Here is a 12,046-nt window from a genome sequence, read left to right as displayed (position 1 = left end):
TTGGCTCAGGTCATGATCTCACGGTCCGTGAGTTTGAGCCCCACGTTGGGCTCTGTGCCGACAGCTCAGAGCCTGGAGCCTGCTTTGGATTCTGTGTCTCCCTTTCTCTCTGCCCCTCCTCTGCTCATGCTCTGTTTCTCCCTGTCTCTCAAAAAATAAATAAAACCATTAAAAAAATTAAAACCCTGTCATTACTTATTCACACAGCATACGTCATATGAGAAAGTCATATAAGAATCGTTATAAATTGTTAAACTCTTTTACTCTTGTTTTTTTAAAGATCTTATTTTAAAGTAATCTCTACACCCAAAGTGGAGCTCAAACGCACAATCCCGAGATCAAGAGTCACATGCTCCAATGATTAAGCCAGCCAGGCACCCCTATGCTTTTTTTCTACTTGTGTGCATTTCTATATTTCTTAAATATCAGAAAGTTAATGTAATAGGAAAGTCACTAAAACACACATCTATGTCAGAGACTTGGAGCAGAACATCTATCCTCATGCAGGTGCACCAGAAGACCTGGTTTCCCAGGCTTTTTTGCTCATGAAAGGTCTCTGTGGTGAGAATATCTCTAGTGGCAAAAGCACTGCTTTATTCATATGGGAAGCAACTCACGTCAGCCATGATTTTCCTGGTAATTTATGAAAAAGTACTTGGGGGAGAGGAAATTTTGTTTTGCTTTTCAACTAGCTTACTTGGTTCTTAAGCAGTTATTACTTAATACATTCCCTGGGCTCTGGACCCAAGCTCTTTGTGGATGGGGTCTACATCTTACTTTTTTCTGTATTCCTTTTTTTTTTTTTTTTTTTTTGAAAGAGAGAGAGTGAGCAGGGGGAGGGGTAAAGAGACTGGGAAAGAGAGAATCCCAAGCAGGTTCCTGTCAGTGCAGAGCCCGATGTAGGGCTCCATTTCACAAACCGTGAGATCATGACCTGAGCTGAAACCAAAAGTCAGATGCTTAACTGACTGAGCCACTCAGGCGCCCCACTCGCCCCCCACCCCCCCCATATTCCTAGCTCCTAGCAGAGTGCATGAAACATAGTGGGTTTTCAGTAAATGTTTGTTCAATAAATGGATGAGCAAATGATAATTGTTTGATGGGAACTGATACCTAGAGTGTAAGGAAAGTAGGATCAGTGTTTTATCTCATCGAACTAATCATTTACGTGGAAGGGTAACAGGCAAGATGTGAGAAACCGCAAAAGCAGCAAGATGTCAGCAAACGGAAACTGAAGTAAAGCAGTGGCATCGAGAAGGGCGGAAACTAGGAGGAATAAGGCAGCATCAGAGGTTGGGCAACTGTGGAAGCTTTGCCAGGCTAGGTAAGTTTTGAGCTTCATTTTGAAGAAGGTGAAGAGGCTATTTCTAGGCAGGAGGCAGGTCACATTAGAAAACATGCCATGAAACAAAGAGGTTTGCATGAGAAGAGTGGCAGACAGCTGGAGTCAGCACGGCTGGATGGGCAGTGTGAGGAGCCTGGTGCAGTGCCTGCTTGAAGGTGCTCAGAACGTGGTGGCTCAAGTCATAAGCAAAAATTCAGGGCCTGAAAGGTGGGATTGGAATTTGAATTGAACACCACAGGGAACTGCGCTAAACTATGTAGACACAGCCTAATGTAAACATAGCCAAAGAACAAAATAATAGAGTGTGCTTCCTAAAATATCACAACACGTAAATCAACTCACATTTCATCGTTCTAATGCATTAAGAATAGCTAATGGCAGTATTTGGTGATTCCCTCATTTTTCAAAAATGTGCCCACACTCTCCCTCCTAGTGATTTATACTGTTGTAGGGCCCTTTCTTGCTGACTTTGGCACTATCAATGCTTCAAATAATGCAGTCTGATCTTTGCTCGGCTCTCACTTCTAGCCTCTTTATCACACTGACCCTCAGTCTATGGAACTGCATATTTGGTTTCCTCTCAAAAGTTAATGGAGGCAACTGTGTCCACATCTCTGTGGTGTCCATTAAGTCCCTGCTTAGGCCTTCATTCTCTATGTTTTTGGCTCCTTCCTGTCATTCTGACTCATATTTCCCAAACCCCTGACTCATGCTGCTTTCTCTCTCTTATGCAACATTTTAATCTCTGCAATGTTCTTTTCATAATTTGATAACTTACCACGACATGGACATTCAGTGTGTTTTCATGGGCAAACATGTTTTCTGTAGCTTAAATGCTTTAGATTACCATTTAGACACTGTTGCTTTAGATTTAAGGAGTAATTCAGAACTACTTTGGAATAAGCCACCACTGACCAAGGTTGAGAACACACTGAAATAGGAGGAAGGGAACTGAAATGATTTTGCATCTGTCACTGCCTAGGTGATCTAGGACCACAGCATCAATTCTTTTTCTCTGTTCTCCATCTGTAAAATAGACTGCCCATCCTTAGTGATGCATGGATTTTTTAAAATTCAGAATCTTCAAAATATATCTTTTTGTTTTCCAGACTGTAAACACCTAGGGTAAAATGGCCATATCTTTACTAGTTCTGTGGGGAGCACTGTGCATGCTTTGTAAATATTACTTGATGGTGCTGTCCTTTGAACTCCTGTGGTAAAAGAAAAGGCAGTGGTTAAATTCAAGTTGCTGCTATTTCTTCATCTGCGTGGATTTAAAATCTTATTCTATCTTCTACAATCATACTAATTTAATCTCATAAATGGAGTAAAGTAGGGAAAAAAGGTCAAGGACTCATGTTTGCTATAAGAAGGAGCTACTTTACTCCTAGCCTCTTCCTCTTCCTTCCTTCTTTCCTGGCTTGCTTCTCTCTCTCCCCCTCCCTTTCTTTGTTTCTTTCTTGGTTTCTTGGTTTCTTTCTCTTTCTTTCTTTTCCTGTCTTTTCTTTTCTTTTTTTTTCTTTTTTCTTTTTTCTTTTCCTTTCCTTTCCTTTCCTTTCCTTTCCTTTCCTTTCCTTTCCTTTCCTTTCCTTTCCTTTCCTTTCCTTTCCTTTCTTCCCTTCCCTTCCCTTCCCTTCCCTTCCCTTCCCTTCCCTTCCCTTCCCTTTCTTTCACATTCTTAACAGTTTAAATAGATACCCATCTGCTCAGAATGATTGGTCCTAATCCTTTCTAGTGACAGGACAATAAATTGTTTCCCAGAACTGTTTCTATTTACTGTATAAAACTTATTCTTTTAATGTTTATTTATTTATTTTGAGAGGGTAGGGGCATGGGGTTTGATCTCATGAACTGTTAGATCATCACCTGACTGGAAATCAAGAGTAGGACATTTAACCAACTAAGCCACCCAAGTGCCCCTAGAACCTTAAAAAAAATTTTTTTTTAAGTTTATTTATTTTTGAGACAGAGACAGAGCATGAACGGGGGAGGGTCAGAGAGAGTGGGAGACACAGAATCAGAAGCAGGCTCCAGGCTCTGAGCCATCAGCCCAGAGCCCGACGTGGGGCTCGAACTCACGGACCGCGAGATCGTGACCTGAGCCGAAGTCGGACGCTTAACCGACTGAGCCACCCAGGCGCCCCTAGAACTTTTTAAATAAAAGGGACTTATTGTGTAAGGATCTTACTGTTATTCTGGGTTTTCATCTTATTTTTCAGTATAATCCTGGAAAGCAGGAGCCATCTGAATAAGTGCTGAGAGCAGTGCTATTTTACTACTGCCTCATTCATTCATGGCTCTTAATAATGATAAGCTGAGTAATCAAGACATTAAACCATATTGCTTAAATTTTGATTAACAAGATGGTGTGTGACATGTTATATAACTTCATATACAAACTTGTTAAAATTCTAACATGAATTGGTGCAAAAATAGACAAATACTTAGCAATATTTAAACATCTATTATTTGATTAGAAATTTGGATCTGCAAGCCTCAGATTTAATCCTGATAACAGCTCTATGGATTAAGTGGTCACATCATGCACAACTTATGGATGAGGCAGGAGGACGTCACTGAAATGTAGATTCGTGAGGTGACCTGCCCAAGGTCACACAGAGTAAAACTGAAATGCTAGATTTCCATTTTGCCCCTGCAGTTTTGGTCTTCAGAAAGATTCATTTCCTGAGTTTTGGATAGCAGACCTTTAATTGTAGTTTTATATATGTATATATATTCAATTTTTCTTAGAATTAAAGACATGGTTGTTAATCTGTAGTACCTTGATTCCTCCCTTGTGTCTTTCTTCTCTATTAGAATAACATTCATAGCTCTCCAAGTCTTCTGTTTCCCTCCCCAGTCCTTAGCCAATTATCAACAATTTTTGTCAAAGACTTTCTATTTCCCTTGCTGCTTCTTTCATAGTACTGGAATCAGATTTATCTGGGCTAAATGCCCAGTTCTAGTTAGCTTTTCACCCTTCTGAAATTATCAGCTAGAATTCGCCCAAGCTAAGCAGTTCTAGTGGAGAAAATAAATACTGATATTAAGTAACAAAAGAGAACTGTCTTCATCTATGGCCAGCAGTAGATTTATAGTTCTAGATTCTTATCTGTTCTGGCAAAACAGATTGTTAATAATTGGTGTGCTTTAAATGATAAACAAAAATATCACCAAAATCAACAAACATCAGCCTCACTGATAGTTCATTTCTTTGTTTTAGAGGGTGGTGTATCTAGTGTCCTGGAAGTCCTTGTCATTGCCCTGTGTTCTATCAGAACCTTGAAATAATGCTGTTCTCATATGGAAAAACCATGTTACATGGACTTGGAGTTGCTTTTCCAGCCACGATGATTGATTTTCACTACAAATGGACCCTTTCTCAAGCAGTTTCCTCTGTGGCTAGTGGTGCTCATTTGCAAGACGATCAGATGAGGTTAGACACACAGTTCATGAACATGGGGGAGAAAACCAAGTGGTACACATGAATAGTTCAACTCGTGACTCACCTGTACTACACACAGACCAAAGGAACCAATTGCTCACAAGGCCAAAACAGAGCAAGCAAAGAAATGGAGTCCTTAATTATTTTTTCTGTTCTTTTTGCACACTTGCAAAGTGAAACTTACTGCTTTCGGAATCTTAAGGAAAAACATTTCTACTTGATAAATGATTGTTAGTCGTCAAGAGTGTTCTCTCACACCTCTGTGAATATGACATTTCTCAGGTAAACTCCCCTTTTTTTACTTCTTAAACTTAATTACCTATTAAAAATATGTTTGGGAAAAGACGACCCTGGTATTTGGATTGATATTACAACCAGTCATCAACCCACAACCTTGTGTAGGTAAAACTGTATTTTGAAAGAAGTGGCACCATTAATCTTTGCTTTAGGGTAGTTCAGTACCAGGAATTAAAGACAGTCTGTGTGAAAGTTCCATACAAGCTGGGGACCAGCTTCAAACTGGATGGCTTTCAGAAGCATTATGATCCCATCTTATTATGGGATGCCTTTGAACTGACATTTCAATTGTGGTTTCCTGGTGCCCTACCACTTTACCTCCCTCCTCCCAACCACCTTCCATCCCCGGCTCCAGATCAAACCCCTGGAGAGTGATGAACTGAATGGAGACTGACTACATTCAGCTGAATCCACCATGCCCTGCCTAAGCACTGTGACTTGATTCCTGGCCCCCTCCTTGAGCCTTGCAGCCAGATTAGTCAGTCTTCCTAGCCCAAAGCACACACATTCTTGGCTTACTCCTTCAGGCCAATCATCGCTTGAGGTCACACAAGCCCCTGGCTATGGCAATGCCAATTATAACAAGCATGGCTTGGTGACCTCCTAATTGTATGAAACCAATTACATTATACTTGTTGTTCATTCAACAATAAACAGCTTTTGTGCCCACTAAATTGGGGCATACTACTAAATTTGCTGAGTGTAATTTGGCAATACTTCTCCAAATCATTAACTGCTTAAGGCTTTTTAAATAAAGCACATCTTTGTGCTTCTTGCCTTCAGAGCATGTTACCTTCTTGTGTATATTTTCCTACCCATTTCATTACATCTTACTTATGATGTTTCTGCACAATGTTTCCCCATATGCCTCAGGGCCCTTATGTTTTTCTGAATTCCAAATGAAGCAAAGAGGTAGGATGAAGGAGGGGTGGAACTCACCAAATTTGTACTAAATTCCTTTCTCTTTTTGATTCAAAATTCCAGAACAATGAAAAGCAATGAAAGGATAAATATGTGAGTAAATCTAAATGAATACTGACTGTATTTGTTACAATAATAGGAAGGTCTTTGGGGATTTATAAAATATTTGGGGTTTATAACATATTTGGGATTTATAAAGTATTTATAATTAAAATACATGAGAATAATACGTTGGCAGGAAGGTAAATAGAGTTTAAGTATTTGAAGGTCCTTGCATTGTCTGGGAAGAAGTAAAACTACTAATTTATTTTAGACTTTGATAAATCAAGGATGCATATCAAAGTAATCCCTAGGGAAAACACTAAAGGAACAGTAAAAGAGCATAAAACAAATCTAATTCGGGGAGAAATGCCATAATACAAAATGAGAAGGCAAGAAAAGAAAGAAAAGGAAACTAAAATGTGCAGGACAAATAGAAGGCAAATAGTAAAATGGTAGTTTAAACCGAATCAAAGCAATTGTTATATTAATATAAGTAGATTAAATGCTCATGTTCATTACAAAGAAAAAAACCTAAAAATTCTGTTTTAAGAGAAAAAATTTGTTTTTAATTTGAGAGAGAGGGAGAGAGAGAGTGAGTGGGGGAGAGGAGCAGAGGGAGAGAGATACAGACAGACAGAATATCCCAAGCTGGCTCCATGCCAGCTTGGATCCTGATGTGGGGTTCGATCCCACAACCCTGGGATCATGACCAGAGGTGAAATCAAGAGTTAGACGTTCAACAGACTGAGCCACCCAGATGCCCCAAGAGAAACAATTTAAATATAAGGACACAAGTTAAAGAAAAAAAGATGAAAAAATACTATGCAAACACTAATCAAAAGAAAGTTGGCTTCGCAATATCAATATCAGACAAAGCTGACTTTAAGGAAAAAAAAGATTACTAGACAATAAAAAATAATACTATGTAGTGAAAAAAGTTTTAGTTTACCAGGAAAATGTAGAAATTCAGGATAGAAGTGCATTTAATCACAGAGCCTCCATATAGATAAAGCAAAAATAGGTAAAACTAAAGGGAAAATGAATACACACAATTACACTATGAGATTTTAACATATCTCTCTTAGTAACTAAACAAATAAACATACATTTTCAGAAATGAATAGAAAATATGAATAACATGATTAAAAACTTTGAACTACTTGATATACATAGAAGGCTACACAAAATACATAATCTATTCAAGCACTGAGAGAATGTTAAAAGAAAATGATCATATGCTAGCCTTAAGGCAAGTCTAAATACATTTCAAAAATTACAATATACAGATTTTGTTCCTTCACTACAACGCAAATCTGATAGAAACAACATTGATGACAACAAAACCAAAAAATCTCCTTCTTTTGGAAAAGAAGACACACACTTACAAAGATCTCATGGTTTAAAGAAGATAATATTGAAATTTGAGACTATGTCAAACTGAATGAAAATGAAAATATCACATATGAAATCTTGTGGGCCCTTAAGAAGGGCTATAGCCCCTCCTTCCTTCCTTATATCTCCTTATCTTTTTACCCACTGCACCCAATTTACAAGAGAAGAAAATACAAATAGAAATTGTATCTGAGATGGTCTGTTATAAAGTGAACTTTAGGGTTTTGAAGGGCCACTTAGAGAAGAAGGGAAAAATCTTGACCATGTCTTTCCAAAGGCAGAACTAGAACACATGAGTAGAAATTCAAGGAAGGCAGATTTTTTAAAAAAATGTTTATTTTTGAGAGAGAGAGGGAGGGAGAGAGAGAGCAGGGGAGGGCATAGAGAGAGACACAGAATCCAAAGCAGGCTCCAGGCTCTGAGCTGTCAGCACAGAGCCTGATCCAGGGCTTGAACCCACGAACACGAGATCATAACCTGAGCCCAAGTCAGACGCTTAACTGACTGAGCCACCCTGGGGCCCCAAGGAAGGCAGATTTTAGTTCAGGGTAAGAAAAAAAAAACTACGGTCATTGGACATTTTAATGTATTAATAAGTAATGAGGTTCCCATCACTGGAAATATGCAAATGATGTAATGTGGATCTCAGTGGTGGTGGGGATTTGACAGGTCATCTGTGTTTAAAAACGATGTGAAGGCACTGCATGAAAATATGGCAGAATGTTAACAATTTCTGAATCTGAATCTGATGGCAGGTATTGAATGTTCATTGTATCACACATTCAACTTTGAGTTTGAAAATGTTAATCAAAAAATCAAAAAACAGATGCTCCAGGAACCCTAATGTAGAAAGTTGTGAGGATTCAACAAAATTCAATGTCTATGCGTTCTCTCACTGGACACATGATGCACGTACATATATCTCTGTAGAGTTGTAATGTTTACTTTTATACTTTCATAATTTATCCCCTACCATCTGAAAACCTTGCTCTATGATAAAGTATAGCAAGGAAAGGTCTCATCTTAAGTGGTTATTTTATTCCTCTTCCTTGAGCAATGTAGGAGTTAAAATCTAGACTTAGTATTTTTTTGTCCTGTATGAATTATTTTTCAGGAAGGAACGCTCTGCAACCTTCATCATATTAAGGCATAAGATTATTCAGTGATCAAAATGTTATATTTGAACAACTATCAGCTTGTGTCCAAATCTTTCATATACTGTTAAACCAAGTGAGACTTGACTTTTTGGTTTTGTTCCAAATTGATACTACAGTTGCCATTTTCCCCAAGTTATTCATGAAATATCATGCATATTTGAATTTAAGTTGCTGATAAATTGTGTTTGACATACGCAGGATGTGGGATATCCCCTCCTCTCTGTGTTAAAACACGTTCAGTGTTGTGAGGTAACAGCATTCAAGTAACTCCTGAGTATTAGTTCAAGGAGTACCTAAAGGCAATAGGAAACTAAAGAAAATACTGTTCAATATAACTACTGACCCGGTGAGTGTTTCAATCCTAAAGACTTCTCAAGCTAGCATATTAAATAGTCTTTGGACTTTTAAATGAGTTTGAAGCATTTTACCTTACATTTCCATCGGAGGCAAAATTATATTTGGACTATGTATTCTCTTGCTTCGGCAGCACATATACTAAAATTGGAACAATACAGAGAAGATTAGCATGGTCCCTGGGTAAGGATGACACGCAAATTCATGGACTGTATGTTCTGAGATCTGAGAAACGGAGATCTGTTCTGAGAGACTGAGATCTCTTTCAGTTTTAAAAATCCAAAAGTAAAGCCTACTTTACCGAATTCCTGAATGCTGTTGTAAAAAAGACTCATTTTCCAACTCTTCTTTCTTCTGCCCTCTCTAACTTAAAATATTGGATCCTGGGAAACCTGAATAACATGCTCTTGCTTTTTGATGAACCATGATCATAGGTCTCTCTTTCTTCTTCCCTTCTTTTTCATTTTTCAGCAGTGGATTCTGATCTATAGTATAAAAGGAGCATCTAAAAGTGGACTCATCTTTCAGGATTAAATGGCTCTGTTAGCAGAGTGGGATGAACAGAAAGTGCTCCTCCATGTTTAAATGCACTACTGTGTACCTGTAAAGTTACATACTTTCAGGAATTTAGAGTTGCTTAATGCTTGTTTGGCAGCATAAACTCTGAAAAAAAATCTCATGGGGAAACACACCCCATACACGGTTTCTATGTCTGTAGAGTACAAAGGGAGATGGACCTTTGCCAGTTATACAGTCGATATGTTAAAGGTAGATGCCAAACTAAGTCAGTCTTTAAGGGAATTTCTTGGCATGAATCAACACAGAAGAAAAAAGAAAGACTGTGTTCTTAGATCTGTTATATATATATATATGTATATATATATATACATATATATATATATATAAATATATATACATACTCAAAATGGTTACTGCATGGAGCACATCCGTGGAGTCTATCATATTCCAAGTTTTCATTTTAGAAGAAAATGGAAAAATTGAACAGTTCATATTGTTAATTTTGAAATTAGCCTGGAATTATTTTTCCCTAGAAATGTAATAATTTGTTTATGGAAAGCTCAAAATGAAAATCTTTGGCTTCAGGCATGTATGTGGTTAATGTGGATGATTGTGAGGCTGCCAGATAGGTATAAGGACCTATCAGCCAGGGATCTGTTTCAGGGCTTCCAGAGTTACAACAATCATACTATTTTCTCACTGCACAATATTTTTTAATCATAGGTTATTATATTTGAGATTTTTTTTTGTTGCTTGTGCTAGCTGTTTTCTAACTTAATCATACCAAGAATTTATTATACCAAGAATTAGAGTTTATGGGAGGACTTGTTGATCTTTTTAGAAAGTCTGAAAACCCTAGAATAAATTTTTTTTCTTATGCAACTCACTGACAGAATGATATGAAATATGACTGAGACACAAGAGTGGGTAAGATCACAGGTCTTAGCATCGAGTAGGTCTCAGTTCAAATTCAAGAAATACCACATTTTAGGTGTGTATTCAGGGAAAGTTATTTAACCTTTCCAAGTTTCACTGCCACATCTGTCAAGGAGGGATAATACCCATTTCATAATGGTATTGTGAGTACTAATTGAAATAACACCCCCTCTCCTGCAAATGGTACCTGGTTGACACTAAGTGTCCAATAAATTGTATTTAACATTGTGAGATGACTATAAGTCAGTGTACAATCAGGTTGGCACCTCTGTTGTCTACAGATGGAAGGAAGCAAAAAACTGCAGAAAGTCAGGGCTTTTAATATAATTTTCTATGCACTTGTCTATAATTACATATCCTATCCTTGTTTCCTTGCTCAGTGTCCTATTTTGAATGTGGTCTGTCATGACTGAAATCCAGTCAGGAGAATGACCACAGCATTGAATGACTTCCCTTCCTTTGGCATAGTCCAGATGTATGGATATGAGGATAGGCAAAATCAGCCTTTCTTAAAGCTTTTTCTCATTGGGGAAACTGCATTTAAACAAAGGAGATATGGCAAAACAAAAATAAATCTAGTATTATTTTGTGATACAAAAGGACAATTAATTGCTTCACAGCAATGGAGTATTAATGTTTATAAAGGCTACTTAGCAAACATAGCTTTAATTAGAGCTCTAATTAGAACCTATATGTAACTCTGAGAAAGAACTTTTGTATGAAAAAGTTCCAACTATGAAAAAGCTATGAAAATGTAAATTTCAGCAGCAATTTTTATTATATTGGCTAAGTCGAGGATATTATGGTCATCATCTTTCAAGACAGTGCTGAAGTTACAAATCAGAACCAAAGAACAGATGGGGAATATTTTCAAGTGTAGTGGAAACAACTGCATGTAAAGTCAGGACAAGTATTTCTGGTTGTTTATTCATAAGGACAAGGCTCAGAGTTAGACTCTAAGATGAAAACATTGATATCTGACTTTTCACATGAGGAGTCTCCACAAAACATAATGGTGATCTGCATAATTTGCAGTTGATGAAGCATCCATTCAATCACATCATACAGGAAAGTTTGATTTTGAGCCATTTGTTGTTGTTGTTGTTGTTGTTGTTGTTGTTGTTGTTGTAAATGCAATGCTAGTAATATGGTAAGACCGTGGCATATTAAAAATAGTCTTTAGGAAGATTAATTTTGGTTTCCTTCAAACACTAAATGACCTCTTCCCAATGCTTTCATTATAGTCGTAGGTAAATTATGTATGTGGATATGACAGACTCTTGTTTCGATATCAAGGGTTTAACTGAGAAAATTAACAGGAAAAAATGAAAGAATTTCAAGCTTGAAGAAAAACACTGTGCATTTGGTTATAGTGTGACAAACCGGCAGGTGGCTAGGCTGACTTCTTTCCGTCATCTTCTTATACTATCTTTCTCTATCTTCCACCTCTGACTCCTTCTTGCTCTTTAAACATTCAATTTTGTATTTGCCCTTTCTCAATTTCACCCTGATCAGTCAGACCATTCTTTTTTATTTTAAGTTTATTTATTTTGAGAGAGAGAGAGAGAGCACGTGAGCGGGGGGGGGGGGGGAGCAGAGAGAGAGGGAGGGAGAGAGAGAATCCCAAGTAGTCTCTGC

The 12,046-nt window shown here is 37.6% G+C and overlaps 1 protein-coding gene and 1 pseudogene across 2 annotated transcripts in view; one reads left to right on the top strand and one right to left on the bottom strand.

Annotated features, from left to right (window-relative positions):
* EFEMP1 (EGF containing fibulin extracellular matrix protein 1) overlaps positions 1 to 12,046 on the bottom strand; it is a 60,343-nt gene that overhangs the window by 19,792 nt on the left and 28,505 nt on the right. The window lies entirely within an intron of this gene.
* On the top strand, positions 9,075 to 9,174 carry LOC131486393 (U6 spliceosomal RNA; annotated as a pseudogene).

This window comes from Neofelis nebulosa, chromosome 9, assembly GCF_028018385.1.
Source record: "Neofelis nebulosa isolate mNeoNeb1 chromosome 9, mNeoNeb1.pri, whole genome shotgun sequence".
Lineage (NCBI taxonomy): Eukaryota > Metazoa > Chordata > Mammalia > Carnivora > Felidae > Neofelis > Neofelis nebulosa.
The sequence above is the reverse complement of the archived record's forward strand: the minus strand, read 5'-3'. Positions and strand labels throughout refer to the sequence as shown.